Source organism: Mycetomoellerius zeteki, unplaced genomic scaffold, assembly GCF_001594055.1.
Source record: "Mycetomoellerius zeteki isolate Tzet28-1 unplaced genomic scaffold, Tzet1.0 scaffold168, whole genome shotgun sequence".
In the NCBI taxonomy this organism is placed as follows: Eukaryota; Metazoa; Arthropoda; class Insecta; order Hymenoptera; family Formicidae; genus Mycetomoellerius; species Mycetomoellerius zeteki.
Window position 1 is genome coordinate 763,410 of NW_017256633.1, and position 12,365 is coordinate 775,774.

General features: G+C 42.1%; 1 protein-coding gene across 6 annotated transcripts in view; it reads left to right on the forward strand.

Annotated features, from left to right (window-relative positions):
* Positions 1-12,365, forward strand: part of sowah (ankyrin repeat domain family member sosondowah) — a 127,334-nt gene that overhangs the window by 100,295 nt on the left and 14,674 nt on the right. The window lies entirely within an intron of this gene.

A 12,365-nucleotide genomic window follows, 5' to 3' on the forward strand; every position in this document is an offset into this window, starting at 1 on the left:
TTGGGGTTAATACGGTGGCCGGTGATGCACGACCGACGGAACGCTGCGGGCAGAGCGGCTGACCGCACGCCAGCTGCCCAATGCCGGTCCGATCTGCCCGCAAAAATCTGTAGCTGACCCTTGTGCCTGCTCGCGGAGAGTTGTTGCACGCTGTCTCCTCTTCCCCGGTGCGGCACCCTCGTATCGTGTTGCGTCCTCTCGCACTCGGGATATTACTCTTGTACGCGACTATATCGACTCGCTCGGGTCCATCACTTAATGCCGTACAGGGTGTTTCCAAATTGCTGCCGGGCAAAATGTCCAAGGACATCACGCTCCAAACTAAATGGAAAGTTCTAGTAAACGCGTGCGCGCTCGTCTGAGAATACCATTTTAATTGAGTCGACCAACGTTAAAAGGATACCAGAGAGAGCAAGATATATTCCATAAGCTTTTAATGCTTTCTGTACTGAAAATACTTGGATAAAACTTGATTATTATTAGAAATATTGAAATATTTATAATAGTATATTTTATAAATTAATTAATCTCGATTATATATATATATATATATATATATATAAGAGGAAATCGATCGCTTCTACGATCTTTAAATATAACAACTCGTTTTTAATGTCTGTGTTTTATGAAATTATTTTTTTAAATTGAACTAATTTTATAATATTATCAAAAAAAACCTGCTATATTATAGAAATTTTAAAATTATAAAACCGTTCATCGTTCACATTTCGCGAATATTCTTTTTATATAAACCCACGAAATATTCGTAAAATTTTACTTGGTTACGAAAGAGAAAGGAATCGTTAAATTACATATAAAATTTTATTAAGCCTCTCTCATGCCCGTTTGCGTACCTACATGAAAGCACGGTAATGGGGATGGCTGCAACAACGGACGATATTGGAATTTCACGCACGCCTGCACGGCAGCAGAGGTAATTGCGTTAAACGACGCGGACGCGTATGCGACTTCTGGTGCCTATTTCTGTGTCAACCAGTACGTCCGCGCTGCGTAATAAATAATGGGATTCTCATCGCGCCTCTCGCCTGGTAACAACGACAAAGGAAAACGGCGTGGCCGATCCCTTCTATTATGCGTCATCATTGTCAACCATACGTCGCCATCGATGCGTCCGTCGTTATCACCATCGTCATCTCGATCGTCGACAGAAAACCGAACGCCCGCCGACTAACAACGCACTCGCGTGACTCACGCGCGCCATATTAATGCGACGAATTCTGGAGTTCCGGCGGGAACTTTGCTTTCCAGGGGATTCGACTTTCGATTCCCTTCGTGTTTCCCCGCGTCCCTTATTACAAATCGGTTCCTTTGCATTCACGCGTCGATCGCGTTAGCGACTCTGCCCTCCCAAGTTGTATTTCCAAAAAGCGACAAGCGTGCAGTACGTGAATGCTAATGGGTCCTAACTTTCGTCTTCCACCAACTAACGAGGAACAATATCGGAGTGTTACGAAAATGCGTAATTTTGCTGGAATTTCTCGACTATTTCTGTTCTATACTACGCTAAAAGAAAATTGTTCATTTGACTGAATTAATTTAGTTGTCTTTATTACTTTTGTTGGAAAATGTATGTATTTAAGTCAAATATAATATGTTTGACTTAATACATTCTTCGTCAAAAGAAATAAAGACGAATTAAATTAATTCAATCAAATGAACAATTTTTTTCAATGTGAGCATGATCTTTTAACTTATAATTATTTGATAATCGCACACTGAAAAAAATGTTCTGATTAAACTAATAAAAAAAGTCCAAAAATGGTATTTTGATGAGATCAAATAAAGTTTCTGATTATCATAATGTTTAGTCTCATCAAAATGCCATTCTTATTGATGATTCTTTTGTTGTCTTGTAACCAGAACACTTTTGCATATATTTCGTAAATCATAAAAAAATTACAACGATCTCGTCGAAACGGATCAATATATATCTCGAATTTTATAAGTTGTTTTTTATAGGTACGAGATTTATTCAATCTATCTTCTCATTTTAATATTAACATTCATATCACGATTGATCTTGTTATCTTAAAATGTATTCGTGAACCTCCCGTCGGAATGTTTCCGCGCAATCCCGAAAACGATATTTTATTTCCAAGAAGACGCGGATTATGTAGGTGTTAATATACAAGATAATCTTAAGATATTCATGTTTAAAGACGTTTCGCGTGGGAAAGCTTCTCATTCAAGCGTGATGCGCTTCCTATACAGCTCGATCGAACCCGAGGGCCCGGACGCATCGCAGTAATTTAATTGACGCTCGCTGAAATTGCTGCAAAAAAAGTTCATCTCTTCCTTTAATGCTCCCTTTCCTTTCCCAGCCAGATAACCAGCTAGCGAACGTCCCCGCGCTTCCCACACTTTATGCGAACGCATACTGATTCGCTCGTAATTAATAACGCATCGTCTGCAAGAAGAATTGCGGCACTTCGTACACATTTCGTATCGATATTTTATTTTCCTCGGGCAATTATTAAAAATAAAATAACGGAAAATGTATTGAGGAAGAATTCAACGTTGCGACCTACTAAATCTCTGCGGCTAAATTTCGTAAATTGTTCAGCAAGGAAACTCGGCGCCACGAACGGTCTGAACGGTCGTCGAAGGAACTGATCCTGTAACTTCCACAAAAGCGTAACAGAGGGAAAGTTTGCCGGTTGTTACGTTTCAAAGGGGACTGGCACGAGCGAGTCGCACAATCGGATTAGTATCGCCACACGACCAACTATCGTCTTGTCTCTTCTCGTCTCGCTCTACTTCTCGGACAGCTTCGTCTACAACAGTTTTATTTTTCATCAGGTAAAATGGGTGTCTATTTACGGTTGAAAAATCGAATGCCGTTTAAAATGATTATTAAGGGGGCTACCCTATTGTCAGTTTTCTAGTAATATCCTATTGTAGTATGGCGCCACCGTTGTTTTTCTATGAACCTGAGGTTCTGGGTGTATTTAACGTTCTACGAGCCACTTTCCATTAATTTTACACATTTTTGCCGCATTATTTAGCTGATTAACCAGCCGGAAAGTTCTTTCTTTTCAAAGGCATTGGTTTACTAATTTGCTTTTGGTAACGACGAAACCTGAGTTCGTCATGAGGAAACGGCTGACGTCTTCCTCTGCGTCTTCCGTGACCGAAATCCAATTTGCATGCAACGCAGGTAGAATGGACAAGATAATTGGTACATAGTAAGGGATTACAGATCTACGCCAAGACAATGGATATATACATCTCGACATTGATATTGATATAGTGCGCGCAAAAATTTTAATCAAATTAGTGAATATCTAATTATATGCTGCCGAAAGTCTAAGGATGAATGAAGTTTAAAATGATAGATTATAAACAGTCATGAATTACTTTTTATTTATATATAAAAAAAATATTTTAACTATGAATAATTGCGATCTTTCTAAATATTTTTCTACGAAGGTGGAAGACGATAATTAATATATATAAAATTTAAATGATAGATGTACATGCATGGACAAATCCTCTTTAAAACATGACTAGCGAAGTTTTCTTTTCCCAGAAACAGAAATAAACTTAGACATTTGAATGTGACTTGGCGTGCAGAAGAAATTCTCCAGAGACTCGCGTCGTGACAGTAACTTTCTAAAGATTGATTGAGCCGAAGCGGATCATTTGGAGCGTTCCTAAAAAAGAAAGAAAAAGGAGAAAAGGGAGAAACAGCTGGAGAAGGAGAAGGAGGAGGAGGAGAAGCCGAAAAGAAGAGGAAGAGCGCTCACATAAATACGTACGCAACGCAAACAAAAACCCACAAAGGACCGCGCTCGTGGCAGATACGATCTTGCGGCATGCAGATACGAGCATACTAATCTCTCCGAGAGGTCTCTTCGAAGAGGAAACGACGTTCTTTTGTTGTATCCATCTATGAAATATATTGGTGTTTACCCACACATCCGGGACGCGGAGGAATAATTCAATATGATTACGAGAATTTACGAGGATTTCTCGTGGTATTGGAGGATCGTCTAAAGATCGCAAACAATACTATGAAGCAAAAAGATTTAAAAAACTATATGCAAAAATGGGAAAAATAAAATTGATCATTCCTGATTAATCACATTGACCAGCAATATAGGAAAGATTGCCATAAATAACACTTCGTAAAATCGTTAATCACACAATTCCTTTGGACGCTCCATTATTGTGCAATTGGGAGATATCTACTGCAAATTTCAATGTCCGCGGTCTGATACAGAACGTAAGCGAGTCCCTTCTCCGTCAGATTCACCCAGCGGCAGGCGGTAGTTTCAATTTCGAGACGCCAATCCAATCATGTAAATCAAGGATGGCATTATTAGCAGCGGCAATCGAACTCGGCTAGGCCAATAGTAGTAGCGATAGAGAGCGTAGATGGAGGCTACTGAGTCTGAGTCGAAGGTGGAAGGGCTCTCTGGCAGGCTCTCCGGATCCCGAACGAAGGGAGTAGCGACGTCTAACTAATCCCGGGTTTACCTAATCGCCTACTCCCTTCGTCCCAAACGCGGTTCGGCAATTCCGCTCGTTCGCAAAGCGGCTTACCCTTTCACCCCTTCCATCGCTCTCTTGCCAGAGCAACCGAGGGCTTCTGTATCCATTGGCGGGCCTTGCAGGTCGCTCGCGATTGATCCAGAATTGATTTTCTCGATTCGCCGATCGCTATACAAGGGCTCTCAAGTGGCGGAGTAACCAGAAAATCAGAAGAAATCTATTTCCCAAAAACGTTTTACAGCTAAATTTTATAGCTAAGTTTTATAGCTAAATACATATATTTTGCAGGAATTTTTTATGACGGTAATTAACAAAAAGCTAAGATTAGGAAAGTTACTTTTCATAAATGACTTTTTTTCAACTTGAGCTCTTAATTAGTTATTGTTACCGTCACAAAAAAATTGTAACGTCATTATCACATCGTTATTATAAAAAGTAATGATAAAAGTAACGGCATTATTTACCCATCTCTGATAGTTTGTAGTTGTTAAATCCGAAAAGATAGCTATAAGATATTTATGCACACTTTGACGCATTTTCCCACATATTTCCAATCTAGACTTTTAATAGGCTGAACCTTGTAGCCCTTTATAATAATTCTTTTAAAAGCCCGTATATCTCTTACTGAAGAAACTGAAGGTAAGCGTGGGGGTAAGCGCCTATGCAAAATATAATCGACACACGACCGATAATTCCTGACAGCGAATGGGAAGGGATGCGGGATAGGATACGATCGAACGAAAGCGTAAGCCGCGTAATCCCTCGTGAAATACCGTGTTGGATCGAGACGACCGAGAACTTTGCCGTACGCCCGAGGACATCGGAGGGACATCGATTATTCGCGGGAAACCGCCCCCGTTAATCGTTTAAACTCTGCTGCAGGTGGATGTATGCATGCAGCGCCCGTGCCCGCGGCGGCGCGGGGACCCTGAATCTCGTGATTCACGAAACCACGAGGGGATCCCGGAGGTTCGCTGAATATCGATATTCAGCGCCGTAAGAGTTCGATATTGTCGATGCCAAAGCGGTACATGCGTTTTATCAACGACTAGCCTGATTGCACGTTGAGGAAATCATTCCCATTGCGAACGGAAATTCTGAATAATATTGCAAGCGTTGGTAGTATTATTTATTAAAGCGACGTTTTAGTGAATGATATTAATTAAAAAAGGTTTTTTTCTATCTGAAATACCATAATACGTATCCCGAAGAGGATTATTTTTTGCGCTAAAGACGATGCCGTCGTCAGAATTTGTATAGCGCACCAAGATTTTTAATAAATTGTGGTGGTTTTGATCAAATTTCACACCAATTTATTAAAAATCTCGATATACTATGCAAATTCTAACGATAGCATCGTGTTCAACACGAAAAAATTTCAAAATATCTACTTCGCAAAGAATTTGGATGTTGAATAGTGTAATCGATTGATTGCGAATTTAAATATGTAGATACTCTTCCTATAGTTGCGGATATTCTTCGTAATACGATAATGCTTCTATATAAGTACTGATTTCTTGGAAGTTGGGACATCCCGGAGCTGTGGAAACGGGTCATCTTTTGTTCAGAACATTGTGTTTCCTCCTCAGCTTCCAACAGAATAAATTCACGGCGTCCGGTCTCTCACGGTCACACGTGTAAGACGCGGTCGTGACACGAACGTCCATTCGCTAGGCGAATGGCTAGCGAAATTGTTGACTACCGATGCTCATCGGACCGAATCAACGTTCACGAGGTAATGGACGTGGTTGATGGCAATGTCTTGTCGCGTCGCGGCTCGTCGACGCCACCTGCGACAGCGGGAAAACTCCACAGGGCATACTTTGCGCAGATTTACGTAGTAATTCTGGTCATCGACGTCTTTAAATACCCGTCTTTAAATACCCGTCGTTTAATTTTCTAAAGCGGAATACGTAAACAAGGTATACCGTTCGCTTTCCTTCGGCTGAAATTGCTCATTCTCTTCTTTTTTTCTTTTCTAAACTCTAACATGAACGATTGATCGTCGCTATTAAAAATTTCATTAGATAGACACACTACACTGCGGCCTTATTAAAAATGAATCCATAATTAGACGAATAATACAGTCATTTTCGTGTTTATTGCGCTTTAATTGCGCTTGCATATCACTGTAGATATGTAGTGTAACGCGTTTGCAAAAAAATTAATATTCAAAAGGGATATCGTAAAGTGGTAATCTGCAAGAGAATTAAAGGCTCGGTAGCCGGGATAGAGATCTTCGTGCAGTCACAGCTCGTTTGAGCGAGTGCCTCAAGTGATTTCAGTTACACCTCGTTTGCGCGATCCACCGGCGGCTCTTATTATTTCCTTTCGAACGAGGAAGCACTTTTTTTCAATTGTACCATCGTAGTGATGGATCGCAATTGCGGGCCTGATGGCGACGGATAACATTGTATGATCGTCAATCCATGGTACTGTACAAGTATACAGGATAATAAGTTAGCTAGTTGCACGAACAGTCTACATAATTATGAATGTTTCATAACTGAACATCCGATATTTAGGATACAACATCCTCTCGATCAAACACGATTCAATGTAATACAACCACGATATAATGCAATTCGAATCATTAATTGAATCGTACCAAAATGAAAATGACCAACGCTAATTGTTAAACGCTTTTTCGGTATAGTATATCCAGCTTTACATGCTTTTTCATTAACAAAGATACATGCATTTTCTTGACACCGTTATGTTTCGAATGAAAAAAAATGTTTACACAATATGTTCATTTTTATAAAAGCTGTAAGCAATTTAATTGAGTTGAGTGTGTCATACATCATATTATCCTTGCAGTGAAGCGTTTAACCTTTAAAAAGAGTAGGAGCCTATTTTTTAAATCTTACAGCTTTTCCTTGAGTAAAATTTTTATAATCCATTTTTTCTTATTCCTTGCCTCAAAATATGATACTTTCAGGGCCATTATAGTAGCTTTGCCATCTTGTAAAGGTTAATTTAGAGGCTAATTTAGAAATATTGCTAATTTAGCACGTCCTTCTTCTTTATTCGCACCGTGACTCTTTCGCGAAAATAACACGCGAGCTTCGGAAATATACGCGTAAATTTACTTTCTAATAGATCTTCCACTCGGACGCCTTTGGCTCCTGGGATCGTGTTTACCCGGCGTGGAGGTGGAATTACGAGCGAAAAGAACGGGGAATAGCGAATAAATCACGAACCACGACTCTTCCACGTTATGCTAATGACACCTCCTGCATCCTGTGTATCCTTCGCGCAAGACGCGAAAGTTCAGGCCGGCACGCCACGCGGCGTCGTTCTTCTTTTTACAAGATTCTGAGTAACACACCTCCTTGACGCAATTGCAGGAAATAAAACATTCTCCCTCGACATTTCTCTACATTCAACGCGGTGCAAATCTTTATCGCAACGTCGACTGAATCGGAAATAACTGGATAACAAAAGATTATTTGGCATCCTCGATATTGATTCGGACGAAAAATATTCTCTTGTACGTCATGAATTAATAACACGAAAGGAGAAAAGAACATTTCTTTCAGTTTAACTATTTGTTCAGTGTCATCGACTCATCGCGTTTATCTCCCTGCTATCTGCCCAACGTGATTCGTCAAAGTCTTTATGCATGATTGTCATCACGGGGGTATTCATCGCGTACGAAGGTTTCCGCTCGTCGCACCGCGGAGCATCGCGCGATCACGAATTCATGACTAATGCTGGCAATCGGGCGGCCTGGCCGATGTGCACGTCGGGCACGAGTAAAAGCAACAGGACTGATCAACAGGCGAAGACACGCGCCATCGAGCACGCGCCGATAGATCTGACATCTCGACGCCCGACGCCATACACGTGACCGGAGGCTCGTTACCCGGCTATCCTCCTCGCTCTTTTCACCTCCGGTTATCCTACCTCCTCCATCATCACCCTGTGGTCTCTTCCCGTCGGAAGACACGCGCCCGACGTCTCCCCCGATTTCCCAGAATCGACCTTTGGGAGATCGAATCGCGCCACGTCGTTGAATCCGGACGACCCACCGCGAACGTTCATGAGAGTTTCGTGAATCGGTCGATGCGGACCGGCTTCCTCTCTCTCTCGATCTCTCCCTTTTTCCTCTTGCGAATTTACTATGCCAAGATGGATGGCGGAGTTAAGGAGCGCGGGCCCAAGATGGTAAAGTCTGTTAGTGCTCGTAACCCTCATGTCCACGCGATTATCTACGGTAGAACGATCAATGGTCGATGAGTCGAGGTGTCTAGCTCTCTAAACGGACCTAATTGCTATCTCTTCGGTATTCGCATTTCGCTTGAAGTATTAAGAATTGAGTGAACTAGTTGCTACAGCAATTATATAAATTTAATAAATTTCGTATTCAATTGCAACTCAATTTCATATTCATTTTCAACGTAATAACGATCCACCCAATTAAGCTCAGATTCAAAGACCGTAGCCTTATTAACACTCGCTACGAATACCAGTGAGGAACGAGAGTCAGATTCCGGATGAATGTTGCACATCTCGAAAGCCTATCTTAATAACAAAATCGTACCATCACTCCCAGCGGGCGACTTGGCCAGGCTTGGTTTAGTGAGAAGGGAAAAATTTAGGCCAAGGAAGCACTCGAAGAGGACTCGCATACCAGTCGGCCGTAAGAGAGGGTCCCACGGGAAAAGAAAGGTCGGAGAAGAGCTGAGACGAGAGAGAGGAAGACCGCGACGCCGCCGCGCCACGACGGCCACTAAATATTGTGTTCGCGCAGAGAATACAGCTCTCCGGACACGTGTAAGCGGGGGACCGCGGGATTCCGTATGAGCAGATCGGCCCGCCGATTATACGCTAATTCAACGCAAATTCCTTCTCGGAGATATCTGTATCGCTCGCATACATCAGCGAAGACCGCGGTAGCTCCTGCCGTTGCTGCTGCTGCTGTTGCTGCTGCTGCTGCCGCTGCCGTTGCTGTTCCCGCTTCTGCTCTCGCTGCCGTTGATTTTGTTGCTGCCGTGCTGCCGCTGCTGCTGTTGTTTCTCCCGTTCCTCCTCAACCCCCGGAATCGCCTGCAATCCTCCACGCTGGCTTAATCAGTATCCACGAGAAGACAACTATATAGCCGTAGCTTATACGTAGTTTCACGCACATGTGGCGTGCACACGTCGTTACGGACACATTGAGTCCCACGAAGGAGGACCGATGAAAGTTGGAAAGAAACTTTCGTTGTTGGCTATGAAGAGAACGTCTTGGATCAGAGTGATTCTGGGAGCTTTCTTACTGATGGAGTTTATTTCTTCGCGCAAAGTGCATGACAAAACTTCATTAAATTGAATAAAAAAATTATATATCGTATAGAACGTCAGTAACTTTTATGAAGCTCTGTTTGTGTTTTACCGAGCTGTGAACAATATAGTGACATTGTCAAGCATTATATCGCGCAGCTCCGACTGCTGTAACCGTCATGGCCGATGGTCATCTCACACCTCGTCTGTAATCACGTTAGCGCTACGATGCGGTTACAGCCGCGCATTAATTAAGACTAATTAGTTCAGAAATTAAATACGTATGTATGTCAACCAACAATTGATATTAAAATGAAAGAGAGAGAGAGGGAGGAAATAAATGAAAATTTTAAATGCTTTAAATCGCGGACTACTTTTCCACCGATCCATTCGATGCGTCACGATTTCAAAGAAAACTACCATGTAGTTATACTGTGGAAAGCACAGTCGATCTTGGCGGTACTTGGACCGCGTGCTTTCTCACGCGCGGATCGTTCTGAAGAAAGTTACATCGCGCCGGCGGGAAAAGAAGCAGGCTACCGTATATCCGCGGTATGCACCTATACTCCGACCGAAGGTCCGGGGCAGAGGGCCGAAGATATATCACGTTGTCGGCCGACATACCATTCTTTTGCGGCGTGGCGCGCGGCCGACACCGCGCGGCAGCAGCATTCACAAATTAAGGAGCGCCAAAGTCCACGGCGGCGCGGCGTAGGTATGGCGCTATCGCGCTTCATAAAACTTCGTTAGCACGAAGCCGGGGGAAGTAGACGTCCGAGCCCGGCCACGGGTATATATACTCACATAAGCGCTGATGGTCCCGCGAGACCACCGTAAAAATTCATTTTGCACCTCGGCCGTGTAATTCAGCCGGATTCTTGCATCTTCACCAGCCGGACCAGTGGAGCGTATTAGATGGGTCCATGTCCGCGCACTTCGTAGTTAATGACTTCGCTCGGCCTGCCGTCGCGCTATGCGCGGTACGTTTAATAATTGTACAGCAACAGAGCGCGCCCTTAATTATTCGTATTATCCGTATGCGTAAATTCCGTCCTCTTTTCTACGCTCTGCTCTTCGAACATATAAAAAGCATTACTTATGGTGAGAACTGACGATGGATTGTACATTGTTGCGAAAAAAATTTTTATTTTTGTATATAGAAAATCTAAATCTTAGCTTCAATATCTTTTATTCTCATTAGAAGCTGATTGTTTCAACACACATAATTATTAATTCGATTGATCAGTACTTGTACTGCAAAGTTCCTTACGTCGTTATTCGCGCCACATGGCGACGTCTAATGTCATTACATTTCGATACGTTCGTCGTGTTCGTTAATTTTGTTGCGCAGACTGCGCATATAAAATGAAAGAGTCGTACACAAGGTATACCTACGTCCTCGTATAGAGACCCGCCACGTGTACCGTCTCATACATATACTCGCTCGCGCGGGCGGGCTCGCGCGTGGTTCCCGTCATTAGGTACGTAGTCTCGTTAGAATGAACTTTTTTTTTTCGTCGTCCGCTAATGAGGTGGTCCGCGACTTGCAGTCCGTGTGGAGGGTAGCCCAGCATACGTTGGCAGCCAGCTTCAGGTCCGAGGGCAGCTTCTATGACACCCCTACGCAAATCCGGAGAGACGGAGACACTATTTTTAATCTACCCGCGGGACGCCGACTCGATGGAATTAAAACGCATGTCTCGCTACGAAAGCTTGTTGCCCTGCCGCCCCTACGCGAAAACCGTGTATCCCTTTTAGAGCACATCTCCTCGGATCGGGGCTCGCTAGAAGAAGAATGTCGCGTTAATAATTGTCATCGAGCGGCGGTCTGGTGATTAATTTTGGACGTTAATTTTAGCAGGCAGACTAGAGTTCATACGGTCACGCTCGGATATACATTCTACAACGATCCAAAGTATGATGTGAATAATAGAACATCGCTGAAATAATTGAAGCAAGACTCTGTTGCGAAATTCTTGGCCGCATTATTAACCCTCCGTCACAATGTGAAATTTTCACTCTTCGTCTGCAATATATAGTTCTTTGAATTTCAGTGTAGATTTTCATATTATTCTTGACTGTATGAAAATCTGAAAAAATTCTTACATATTTATGAAAGCTTGAACAACGCGCGCGCGAATTTATTAACATAGAAGTTGGATTGTACATATTTTACTTATTTTTACAAATTTAAATTTATCTATCAGAATGCACAATAAAAAAATTGATTATGCCTTTAAAGTCCAACCGGTGAAGGGTTAATTGCAGTGCAGAATTATGTATTTTCTAGAAAATAGTTTCAAAGATGTATGCAATTAATTATTACCCGATATTGCCCGTGTTGAAAATTTCTGTTCGTATATACATCTCCGATCTTGTTCACACATTTACGATGTAATATGTTCCAAATTTTCTTCAGGTTCATTATTCTTATTCTGAATCTCAGCGATATATTTTATGATATATATTTTATTATTCACTATTTTATTCAAATACCTGGTATTTGAATAAAATAGTGAATAATAAAATGTACCTGGTATTTGAATAAAATAGTGAAATACTATATCTATATATTTCAGAAAA